Source organism: Schistocerca nitens, chromosome 1, assembly GCF_023898315.1.
Source record: "Schistocerca nitens isolate TAMUIC-IGC-003100 chromosome 1, iqSchNite1.1, whole genome shotgun sequence".
NCBI lineage: Eukaryota > Metazoa > Arthropoda > Insecta > Orthoptera > Acrididae > Schistocerca > Schistocerca nitens.
Genome location: NC_064614.1, coordinates 335,952,345 through 335,965,653, shown reverse-complemented (window position 1 = coordinate 335,965,653; position 13,309 = coordinate 335,952,345).

The window sequence follows — 13,309 nt, the reverse complement described above, 5'->3', positions numbered from 1 at the left end:
AGTGAGCATCTTACCGGTCAGCCATCACTCCAGGGTGAATGGCGGACAGTGGTGGGCTCGCGCGTGCCTGGCCGAAAGGCGAAGGTGGGATCTGGCCGTGTGGCAGCTGCCTTACCCCTTTCCAACAGGTACGGGGTGCTTCCTAGTGGTGATGACATCGTTTCCGAGCCACCACAGGATGCCTCGCCTGTTGGGCCAGTGGCCGATTCTCCGGCAAGGTCCCGACAGTCACAGAGGGCGGGCCTATTAGTTATAGGGAGCTCCAACGTTAGGCGGGTTATGGAGCCCCTCAGGAAAATAGCGGGTAGGTCGGGGAAGAATGCCAGTGTGCACTCGGTGTGCTTGCCGGGGGGTCTCGTCCGTAATGTGGAGGAGGCCCTTCCGGCAGCTATTGAACGCACTGGGTGTGACCGGCTGCAGATAGTAGCACATGTCGGAACGAATGACGCCTGCCGCTTGGGTTCTGAGGCCATCCTTGGTTCCTTCCGGCGGCTGGCTGATTTGGTGAAGACAACCAGCATCGCACGCGGAGTGCAAGCTGAGCTTAATATCTGCAGCATAGTGCCCAGAGTCGATCGCGGTCCTCTGGTTTGGAGCCGTGTGGAGGGTCTAAACCAGAGGCTCAGACGACTCTGCGACTGTAATGGCTGCAAATTCATCGACCTCCGTTATTGGGTGGAGAACTGTAGGGCCCCCCTAGACAGGTCAGGCGTGCACTACACACCGGAAGCAGCTACTAGGGTAGCAGAGTACGTGTGGCGTGCACACGGGGGTTTTTTAGGTTAGAGGGACCCCCCCTTGGGCGAAACGATAAAATACCTGACGGCTTACCAGAGAGAACATCAGCATCGTTGATAAAGAACGTCCGTCCTCAGAGACCAAAAACAGGAAAAGTTAACGTAATATTGGTAAACTGCAGGAGTATCCAGGGCAAGGTTCCTGAATTAGTATCGCTTATTGAAGGAAATAGTGCGCATATAGTATTAGGAACGGAAAGTTGGTTAAAACCGGAAGTGAACAGTAACGAAATCCTAGACACAGAATGGAATATATACCGCAAGGATAGGATAAACGCCAATGGTGGAGGAGTATTTATAGCAGTAAAGAATTCAATAATATCCAGTGAAGTTATTAGCGAATGCGAATGTGAAATAATCTGGGTTAAGTTAAGTATCAAAGGTGGGTCAGATATGATAGTCGGATGCTTCTATAGACCACCTGCATCAGCAACCGTAGTAGTTGAGCGCCTCAGAGAGAACCTGCAGAACGTCGTGAAGAAGTTTCGTGATCATACTATTGTAATAGGGGGAGACTTCAATCTACCAGGTATAGAATGGGATAGTCACACAATCAGAACTGGAGCCAGGGACAGAGACTCTTGTGACATTATCCTGACTGCCTTGTCCGAGAATTACTTCGAGCAGATAGTTAGAGAACCAACTCGTGAAGCTAACGTTTTAGACCTCATAGCAACAAATAGACCGGAACTTTTCGACTCCGTGAATGTAGAAGAGGGTATCAGTGATCATAAGTCAGTGGTTGCATCAATGACTACAAGTGTAATAAGAAATGCCAAGAAAGGAAGGAAAATATATTTGCTTAACAAGAGTGATAGGGCACAAATCGCAGAATATCTGAGTGACCACCATCAAACGTTCATTTCTGAGGAAGAGGATGTGGAACAAAAATGGAAAAAATTCAGAAACATCGTCCAGTACGCCTTAGATAAGTTCGTACCGACTAAGGTCCAAAGCGAGGGGAAAGATCCACCGTGGTATAACAATCATGTACGAAAGGTACTACGGAAACAAAGAAAGCTTCATCATAGGTTTAAGAGTAGTCGAATCATAGCTGATAAGGAAAAGCTGAACGAAGCGTAAAAGAGCGTAAAGAGAGCAATGAGAGAAGCATTCAACGAATTCGAACATAAAACATTGGCAAACAATCTAAACAAGAACCCTAAAAAGTTTTGGTCATATGTAAAATCGGTAAGCGGATCTAAATCCCCTATTCAGTCACTCGTTGACCACGATGGCACCGAAACAGAGGACGACCGAAGAAAGGCAGAAATACTGAATTCAGTGTTCCGAAACTGTTTCACTGCGGAAAATCGTAACACGGTCCCTGACTTCAGCCGTCGCACGGACGCCAAAATGGAAAATATTGAAATAAACGATATCGGAATTGAAAAACAACTGCTATCACTTAGTAGCGGAAAAGCATCCGGACCAGACGAGATACCCGTAAGATTCTACAGTGATTATGCTAAAGAACTTGCCCCCTTTCTATCAGCAATTTATCGTAGATCTCTGGAAGAACGTAAAGTACCTAGCGACTGGAAGAAAGCGCAGGTCGTTCCCATTATCAAAAAGGGTCATAAATCAGATGCGAATAATTATAGGCCTATTTCGCTTACGTCAATCTGTTGTAGAATAATAGAACATGTTTTATGTTCTCGTATTATGACGTTCTTAGATAATACAAATCTCCTTCATCATAACCAACATGGATTCCGCAAACAGAGATCATGTGAAACTCAGCTCGCCCTATTTGTCCAAGAAATTCACAGTGCCGTAGACACTGGCGAGCAGATTGATGCCGTATTCCTGGACTTCAGGAAGGCATTTGATACGGTTCCGCACTTACGTTTAGTGAAAAAATACGAGCTTACGGAATATCGGACCAGGTTTGTGATTGGATTCAGGATTTCCTAGAAGAAAGAACACAACATGTCATTCTTAACGGTTCAAAATCTGCAGATGTAGAGGTAATTTCGGGAGTACCGCAAGGAAGCGTGATAGGACCCTTATTGCTTACAATATACATAAATGACTTAGTTGACAACATCGGTAGCTCCGTGAAGCTATTTGCAGATGACACGGTTGTCTACAAGAAAGTAGCAACATCAGAAGACTCGTACGTACTCCAGGAAGACCTGCAGAGGATTAATGAATGGTGCGACAGCTGGCAGCTTTCCCTAAACGTAGATAAATGTAATATAATGCGCATACATAGGGGCAGAAATCCATTCCAGTACGATTATGCCATAGGTGGTAAATCATTGGAAGCGGTAACGACCGTAAAATACTTAGGAGTTACTATCCGGAGCGATCTGAAGTGGAATGATCACATAAAACAAATAGTGGGAAAAGCAGGCGCCAGGTTGAGATTCATAGGAAGAATTCTAAGAAAATGTGACTCATCGACGAAAGAAGTAGCTTACAAAACGCTTGTTCGTCCGATTCTTGAGTATTGCTCATCAGTATGGGACCCTTACCAGGTTGGATTAATAGAAGAGATAGACATGATCCAGCGAAAAGCAGCGCGATTCGTCATGGGGACATTTAGTCAGCACGAGAGCGTTACGGAGATGCTGAACAAGCTCCAGTGGCGGACACTTCAAGAAAGGCGTTACGCAATACGGAGAGGTTTATTATCGAAATTACGAGAGAGCACATTCCGGGAAGAGATGGGCAACATATTACTACCGCCCACATATATCTCGCGTAATGATCACAACGAAAAGATCCGAGAAATTAGAGCAAATTCGGAGACTTACAAGCAGTCGTTCTTCCCACGCACAATTCGTGAATGGAACAGTGAAGGGGGGATCAGATAGTGGTACAATAAGTACCCTCCGCCACACACCGTAAGGTGGCTCGCGGAGTATAGATGTAGATGTAGATGTAGATGTATTGCTTGCAATAGCTTACATTTACAACAAACTAATGCATCTAGGCTTTTTTAGAACACATGTTTTGATAACATAATCAATGTAAGTTTTGTGGGTTCCTCGACCTCTCCTGTTGATACCTTCACACAAGCTTGCATTGTATGCTGTTCCATCGTATTCTTAATTAACTAAATGAACAAGATACCAAGATTCCAAAGATTGTAATGCAAAGATAAACATGATGATAAGCAACTTCTTACTGTATCGATCCTTGGCTTCATTTAAAATTACTTCAGTGACAATTTTTTTGGCAAATTACTTATGGAATTACACAATTCAGCAATTACACTAACATGACGAAACATACCTAGGAATAAAGCTAAGCATCAGCCAACAACTTTTTATCTGATGATGGACTTGAGTCCCAATGTCTTACTTCTGTCTCGGAGTTGTGATATCATCCAAAGGAGGTGAATAATTGAAATGGGTTTGCTCTTTTAAAAATGGGTGTGGGAATGTACACATTTGTTTTCTAATTCCTAGAATTTCTAACTGTCTGAAGTTAGCCCGCTTTTCTTCTGTTTTAAGACTTCTACATTTGACCTCCCTGTGTGTCCAGTGTTGCAAGACTGGCACTCCTGGCCTGTGATCTTATATACCTCATTTTTTGTGATGGCTGGTTGTTGGTTTTTTCCATTGAGGAAGCAACTACCTGCCTGAGGGGCATAGAAAAGTGCAGAGAAAGCCTTTGCTTTGAAAATGTTCTTATACTGTTTGACGTTTTCCCAATAAAAGATAGTCTGCACCATTTCTTTTTCAGTTTGTCTGTATTTTTCATTGGGGACGATAGGGACCTGGCTTGCTTCTTCATCTTTTTACCGCGAATTTTGTCAATGATGCTGGGGTCAAACTCATTATTTGCCGCTACTGAAAAGAGATGGTGCAGATTACCTTTTATAGGGAAAATGTTAAAAGCAGTGGCTCGTTTTTTTAAAGGTTGTTATTCCTTGCTGTAGGGGCTGTGTTTTTTGATATTTTTTGTCTAAACAGCAAGGAAAAACAGAGGCCACTACTTCCACAACATCAAGTGGATTTAGTGCTCACGTACTCACAGTGAGCCGTGAACACTTCGCAGTTTATCAATGGGGAATAGCTGAACATGATTACTACTGTTATCAGTGCCATGCGTGCAATGGCCGTGCCATGAGCGCGATATTGAATCTTTATACTATCGTTAGTGGTGCGAGACCTGCACGACCTTATAGCAACCGTTATAGTTCTGCATTATTCTGTTACACTAAGGGTGAGTTCGCGTAAGGAAAGAGAGCGAATGTGAGATTAACGGACTCATTTATTAAACAGTTGAGAATCGAACAATAATACAATCAAATGGGAGTGGGGGGAAGAAAGATTCGAGTTCAGCAGCGTGCCCCAACGTACGTTCATTACCAGCCACGATAGCAGGAGGAAAGGAATTTTAGTAACGATCACCGTATTATCAAATAGAATCCCATTTAGTAAAGGAAGGGGTTGCAGGCGTGCAACGACCACCACCATGAAACAGCCAAAGACCAAGAAAGATGCTACTGTGCGTGAATCGCTAGGTAGCCTCCCGAACTGAAGGTATAAAACCCGTAAGACGCGAAACTATTCACAATGACCTATCAGGTTCCCTCTGGGCCGCAGGGCGCGAATCTACAGTGCACGTCGGCGCTCATGCTTACCGAGCTTCATCTCCTGGAAGCAGCACCTCCGGCCTCAGGCACGGTCACACTAGAACTGACTACTGCCCCTTTGTCCACTATCCATCCGCGGAGGGCGGTTGGCGCCCGCCCGCGAAAAACGGGCGCGCACACGAACTGGCCAATCATTGGGCCGGCATTTCACAGGGAGGCGACCTCGCGACGTTAAAATTGAGCAGAAATAGCGTTTATAAGGTTGGTAAGGCAGGTTGGGGAACTGAGAACAGGAGAAACTTTAGCCACTACTGAACATCCAAACGATACCACGTGCTACCATGGCGATCGGAAAAAGGATAGGAAACGGGGAGCCATCATGGCTGCTAGGAAGACTGCTGCCCTCACCCATAAATAAAGAAAATTCCTGGCGCCAAGCTCCTCCCACAGATCAGCGTGAGACAAATTGTAAATATCATCAAATAAGTCAGGCAACCCATAAGAATTATTAATATTGCCTGAATTATTATTTTACCGAATACCAGAATGCTGGGATTAGGAATATGAAATACCAGCACTGAATGGTGAATGAAGTGCATGTCTTTCAACGTGAAAGAGGATAAGTAACATTTTGAAGGCTAAGAGTTTCTCCCTGGTTTCCTATGTCCCTCAGACCATAGGTAGTTGAATTTTAATGCCTAAAAGAAATTATATATGCCTAGCAATAGAGTTTTCCACTTAATTCACTATTATGTGTAAAGTTCCTAGGGGATTCTAACGTGGTTCCATAATCGAAAATCGAAGCAACATCTTTAATAAAGGAAATAGTGAAATGTAAACGATATGATAGTGTAACATTTCTGGATCCAACTAAACAACAAAGTAGTAGTAACGGTTTAGGATCCGCTGCGAACAGTATCACTGTTGACATAAATATTTGAATTATCAGTGGGCGAGCCGTGTTGGAGCTTCTTACCTAAACTAACATATAAACTGCTTTCAATAGTAAAGTCCGCCTTGTCTGTAAATTGGTTATCTCTTAAATTTCTGTTATGAAGTGTCTTCATTTGTGACGCTGTTAGTATTTATTGCACACTAATGAATATCTACACGCAGAAAAATGTTTAGCACTTAGGCAAGAAACTTTCAATAGAACGTAAACAACCCACTTCTGCAAAGCATAACAGAATAGATGCAAAGGCGATCACTTATAGATCGCAGCAGCAGTAATACCGATACATACAATATACCCCAATTAGAGTCGGTAGAAACAGGGTTTAATATAATTGAAATTAGGGGGTCATGGCAGCATACACGACCAAACTCTGAAATATAGTATACAGCGTCATTTTTCATCCTAAGCCCAGTAACGCGCATATCAGTGTAATCAGGAAAGATTATACAATTTAGTAACGTTATAAAAAACATATTTTTCATTATTCAGAAGTACCCTGTGTAGTCAAACTCTTTCATAAACAGTCTCGCACACGTTTTCCTCAAAGCGTGCTCCGTATAAGATTCGACTATGAACAGTCACTGTCAAAGCATGAATAGTATTTTTTGTTGCACTTAACTGGTCACTAAATACGTCTGCTGCTTCCACTCACTGAAGAGTAATGACATAGCTCGAAGTGCTCAGAAAAGGATATGCGAGAGAAATACATGTGCAGGCATGTGGCAGCAACTGTCTGGTGCATCGAATTCATAGTTTCCTACAGTTTCTGTGATTGACAAACGTCAGTTATGCTTCAGTCTTAGAAATGTTTTCCATGCCAACTCTATTATCCCCACCAAAATTCTCGAGGTGTGTATGGAAACACCTCCATCTTAGATATCTGTCATACATACAGATCTCGTAGCTACTGTGGACTTCTGCTGCGTACATTTTCTTTCATCAATTATAAATTAAACTGCACAGAATTATGGTAGGAACTGGACAAGGAAGACACGGACGTTCATGAACTGGTGGGCTTCACATGTGACTGAAATAACACACATTTCAAAGCCGCGTCTGCTGCATTGTACGATGCCCAATCGTCAGAGCTCGTGTCGTCTACTTTGGCCAACCACCAATTGAATCCAGCGCAAGCATCAAGATATTTTCCAGAACTACTACGTATTACTTTATCGGAGACACATGTCTAACGGCTTTCAGATAAAGTAATAACATGCTTCATAAAAAGGAAAAGGAACATGAAAAAATTATATCTTCTGCTAATTATTTAATTCAACATTTACTTTATTTCCTCCTTGGAAGAATAGTAATTTAGTTTGTTTTACTTGAACCTTCATTTACATGTTCAAATATCATTAAACTGAGGAAACTAAAAAAGAGAAACTATTTTTTAGCGTCACTGTTGTTGTCCCTTCAGCTAAATCAAATGAAAAACAGAAACACAGTCATCAAAAGAAGATGTCATTAGATTCAGTTAAATTAAGAAAGGTATTACGTAAGTTTTTGCATTACAATATATCAGCTACAAGAGGAAAAATGAATAGTGAATGCAGAAGTTGGTGGTCAGTGTGACCCATCTCGATATTTGACGTACCGATGTAGTGTTATACGCAGTCACATTAATGTGATCACCAACTATGTTCGACGTTAGCGTGCAAAATACACTCACATACGGCAGATGACAGCACTAGAGCTGAGGGTACATGAAGCGTATCTGGTGGACGAGGAAAACACTGCAATCGTTGTAATACTGTGGAAACGGAGCTATTTATTTCACATCCAAAAGGCTTTCGAACCAAGAGTGGAAGCACTTCCGAAACGCCTAAGTCTGTAAACTGTTCATGTGTCATCGAGGTTAAATATACCGTACATGGCAAAGTGACGCTATCCAAAACTAGCACTGAGGCAACTGAGTGAACAAGGACTGTGGAGATGTGAAAGGGCGAAAAGGATTGTAACTGTTGAGCAACTGACCGCCCAGACGGACCAAGGAGTTACCAAACATGTCTCCTTCACCACCTGTCAGCGAAGGTTGTTGCATATGGACCTCCGCAGCAGGCGCCTGACTGACTGGTGTTCATCGGCGACGAAGGCTGGAATTTGGACGCGAGTACCGCAAATGGACTTCCACTGAGTGGCAATGGTGGTCTTTTCATATTAATCATATTTTATACTCTATCGGACATATAGCCGTTGGCGTGTAAGGCATGAAACGTGTAACAGGAAGTACCCTGCAACAATCCTCGGAGTGGTCCTGGAGGGAAGAGGGAGCATAATGGTCTGGGGAATATTCCCATGGCATTCCCTTAGTGATCTTATCGTTCTGGAAGTAGTATTGGGTCGACAGAAGAATGCATCTATCCTTGGGGACCATGTCCACCCCTACATAAAGTATGTTTTTCCTCGGCACGATGGCTTCTAACAGCAGGACAATGCAAGCTGTCACACAGTTCCTATTGGACATGCGTGGTTCGAATGGCACCAGGACGAGTTTACTGTACTACCCTGGCCACCAAACTCGCTGGATTTAAACCCGCTCGAGAATGTGTGGGACCACCCAACCGAGAAACCTAGCGCAGCTGGCCATGGGTCTGGAGCCACATCCGTGTCTGTACCTTCCAGAACCTCACTGACTCTCTTCTTGCACGACCCACATCGGCCCTCGGTGCCAAAGGTGGTTATCCAGGCTTTTGACAGGTGGTTACGTTAATGTGACTGGACAGTGCACCTTGTCGCCAGATGCTGAGGACAAAGGGGCTGCCCTTAAGCCATGTGTGATCATAGTGAGTCTTTCCCGAAAGGTACAGAGGACCGGCAGATACAGTTCAACTGACGTATTTGTTTCATATTGGAAACTGTCCCGTTTAAAGACTAACTGACAGCAGTAGGACGGCGCTGGGCACCGAGTGCTTGAGGCCCTTGAGCGAAGGCATTCCCGTTGCAAACAAATGTAACCGTAAGTATGCAGAGAAACACCTGGAGAACTTCTTAGCGGCTTCCACAAGAAATTCCGGCACGCAAGTCACTAGGAAACCAGCGGCCACGATTGGACTGTCGAGACGTGGAAACTGCAATGTCACAAGCCAGCTGACCGCCAATGATTTTCGACTCGAAAGATCGGATTTTTTGGAACCCTGCTCTGTAAGGAGTGGTTACCCAGTGTCGTTTATTTATTGGGTCACAACGCAAATCGAGCCCACCGACAATAATGGAAATGTGACGGGATCTTTGGCTCTCTGAATGACAGAGTTGTTGAAAATGAAGTAAGTAACCGTGAGGTCACCGAGTATCAGTTGACGAATAAGGAATCAGTTGAACAGCGCTCGAGTTTAGTGAGCAGTCAGGTGAAGAGCAGTGAGGAAAGGACAAGTGAGCGAGATATGGCAGTCAGATGAAACAGTTAGTGAGCTGCAGGAGTTTGATGATTCGACCAGTAGGAGAATTAGGAGTTTCGCTGTGGGACTCAGAACAGTAGGTTATGAGGGGTTTATTCTTATGTCACTCGACAGTTACACCACAGACACTTCCTGGGTAATCGCATCCATCGTAAGTGATTTGCCTGCTGTTTTTCATAAAGAAGTTCTGATTTTCCTTCTGGGACCTTGTCGGCCTATTGTCAACACTGTTTCCAGACTTGGTTCTCTTCATTCATTACAGCACGGGTCATCACTTTATGTAATCCTTATTTACCATTCCATGTCGGATTTGCAGCAGGATTTTGAAACATATACTGCGTCGGAACATTATGAATGACCTCGGGGAAAACGATTTATTGACAAATAGTCTGCATGAATTTATAAAATACCATTCTTGTGAAATATAACTAGGTCTTTATTTACAGGAAGCAAAGAGTGCTATCGACAAGGAATCTCAAACTAATTCCATATTTATTGATTTCCAGGAGACTTTTTACACAGTTACTCACAAGAGACTTCTAATGAAGTAGCGTACCTATGGATATCGGGTCAGTTGTGCTACTGGATTCGTGGTTTCCTGTCAGAAAGGTCACAACTCCTGGTAATTTTCTGAAAGTAATCGAGTAAAATAGAACTGATATCTGGTGTTCACTAAGGATGTGTTCTAGACCCTTTGCTGTTTCTGATATGTAATTAGGATTTAGGAAATAGTCTGTGCAGCGCTTTTAAATTGTTTGCAGGTGATGCTGTCATTCAAGGTCTTGTGAAGACATAAAAAAACTAAACCAATAACAAAATGATTTAGATAGAATATCTGCATGGTGTGAAAAGTGGCAATTGACCCTGCATAATGACAAGTGAGAAGTCATCCACCTGAGTGCTAAAAGGGATCCGCTAAATTTCTTTTATACAGCGAGTAACTCAAATCAAAACGCTGTCAATTCAATTAAATAGTTAGGGATTACAGTTACGAATAATTGAAATTGGAACGATCACACAGAAAATATTGGGGAGACAGCTAACCAAAGACTGCGTTGTTTACACTTAGAAGACGCAGCTGGTCTACTAAAGAGACTGTTTACATGAAGCTTCTCCGTACTTTTCTGGAGTATTGCTGCAAGGTATGGGATCCGCTTCATATAGGACTGATGGAGACGGTCGAAAAAGTTTAAAGAGGAGTAGTTAGTTTTGTATTACCGCAACATAGGACAGAGAGTGTCATGGAAATGAAAGCGACTTGAGGTAACAATCAATAAAACAAAGGTGTTACTCGTTGCGGCAGGATTTTTTTTATCGAAATTTCGATGAAAAAGTTTCTCCTCCGAAAGTGAAAATATTATATTGCCACCCATATGCATAGAGAAAACTATCGATCTTAATAAAACAACAGAAATCAGAGTTCACTTGGAAAGATTTAAGTGTTCACTTTTCCCCCGCGCTATACGAGAGTGGAACGGTAGAGATATTGCTTGAAGATGATTCGATGAAGCCTCTTCGAGGCATTAAATCGTGAATCACAGAGTAATCATATAGGTTAGATATAGATCTAATCTTCCTTATGGTTCGATGACTGAATCATTAAGCAGCCTAACGCATTTTCTCGTCTAACCTCAACTTCCATGTATTACGTTGACATCGCCTCTGTGGGTTTATCACTGCACACAATTGATGCCGTGCGCACAGACAACTATACTTCATCAACTAGCGGCATGCGTTCTACCTGAAGAGCGACTAGGCTGGGAGTGTAGAAGGAAGTAAGGTTTAACTGCCCAGAGTATAGCCTCTAAACAGCATTACATTGAAATGAAAAGTGCTACACGACACCCCAACAGACTTGGCGGGTATCGACACCTTACGCCGACATCGTACCCGCCATTCATGCTTATAAGAAACACTGAATCCGTCCTGTGGTGAGAAAGTGCTTATTGCTGCCCCTCCTTACCTACATGCCCAATTGCTTATCGTATCTTTGTCCACTTAAATCATCTGTGATTTTATTTTTGTATTGATAAGCTGTGGAACACTAAAATAAAACACGTAAACTTTTTCCTTTCCTGTGTGATTTGTGAATTAATTTATCACATTTTGGTGCCCAAGCGGTGACCTCACTTGCATTTCCACCAATTAGTTTATTTCGTTACGTTGTCGGTACCGGGAGTGACACATATCAATCCATCAGTGAATTTATTTCACTACTTCTTTGGTCCCCAACGGGGAAGATTTGCATTTCAGTTCCTCAGTTTTACTCAGAACACTTCAGCGCCCAGTGTGGTTCCCGTATCATAATCAGTTTCAATTCCTAAAATCATTTCGTTACACTACCTGTCGATTAATGCATTTTTTCGGTAAAGCACTTTCAAACTTCAATCAGGCAAACAGTAAATTACATGGAAGATCTGGGCGGATGGGGGTTCAGATCATTCACCATTGTTTACTAAAACATGTTAATTTAAGGAAAATAACGAAAATCAGATAGAGCCAATTAACACGATTACAAGCAACACTCTGAAATTTACAGATTTAAGAAATTATACACTTTAATGTAGTAGCAATTTAAATAAGCTGATGGTTAAAGACAACAAGCTATGTCTGACAGCAGGTCTGAGATCTCAGACTCAAAATTTCTATCTTTATGAACAACTCAGAAAATGTTCAACAAATGAACAAATAATTAATATTTGGAAACAGATGGCTATTTAGGATAATGCAGAAACATTATTCATCTCAAAATGTTATCCACTTACAAGTAGCCATACAGGAAGGCAGAGTAACTTACAGCTGCCTCGAGACAACTAGGGCAAAAAATTCTTAGAATACACCTCCAAGGGCATCTAGGTAATTTAATAAAGTAAACAGGTGCACAAATTCATAGAGTTGCCTTCAGGCACACAGAGCAAGTTTACTTAAATCGCACCCCAGTGAGCAGTTCAGTAATTAATAAGAGAACGAGAGTGGGCAATTGATATAAGTACCTTCAAACAGACACTTGGAAATTCTCTTTAGATATACCCTACAAAACACTTAAGTGATTCAGTTCAAATGTATGTAAATTCCTAAGGGACCAAACTGCTTAGGTCATCGGTCCCTAGACTTACACACTACTTAAACTAAGTTGAACTAACCTATGCTAAGAACAACACACACACCCATGCCCGAGGGAGGACTCGAGCCTCCGACGGGAGGGGCCGCGCAGTCCGTGACATGACGCCTCAAGCCGCGCGGCCACTCCGCGCGGCAGGGATTCAGTAAGTGAACGTGTATGCATAGCAGCTCCAAAACGCCGTATAATAATGAAGAGAACTAATAATTAGCACTTGGAACCAACTTGTAGCAAAAGGTAAATAAATAAATATAACGTGAGAAAAGGCCACGAAAACATTTAAAGGACAAATACCCGAAGGGTAGCTGGCGGCGGTGCATTCCATGAAGTTGATGTACAGAGGCGACGTTAACAGCAATTATACTACGAACACAGGCTGCGTCCTGGTCCAAGACAGTCAAAGCGTGCCACAGCAACAGAAAAACAACGCACACTTCAGATGATCCTCTTCAAAAACTTGGTCTAAGGCTAAACATGATGGCATTTACA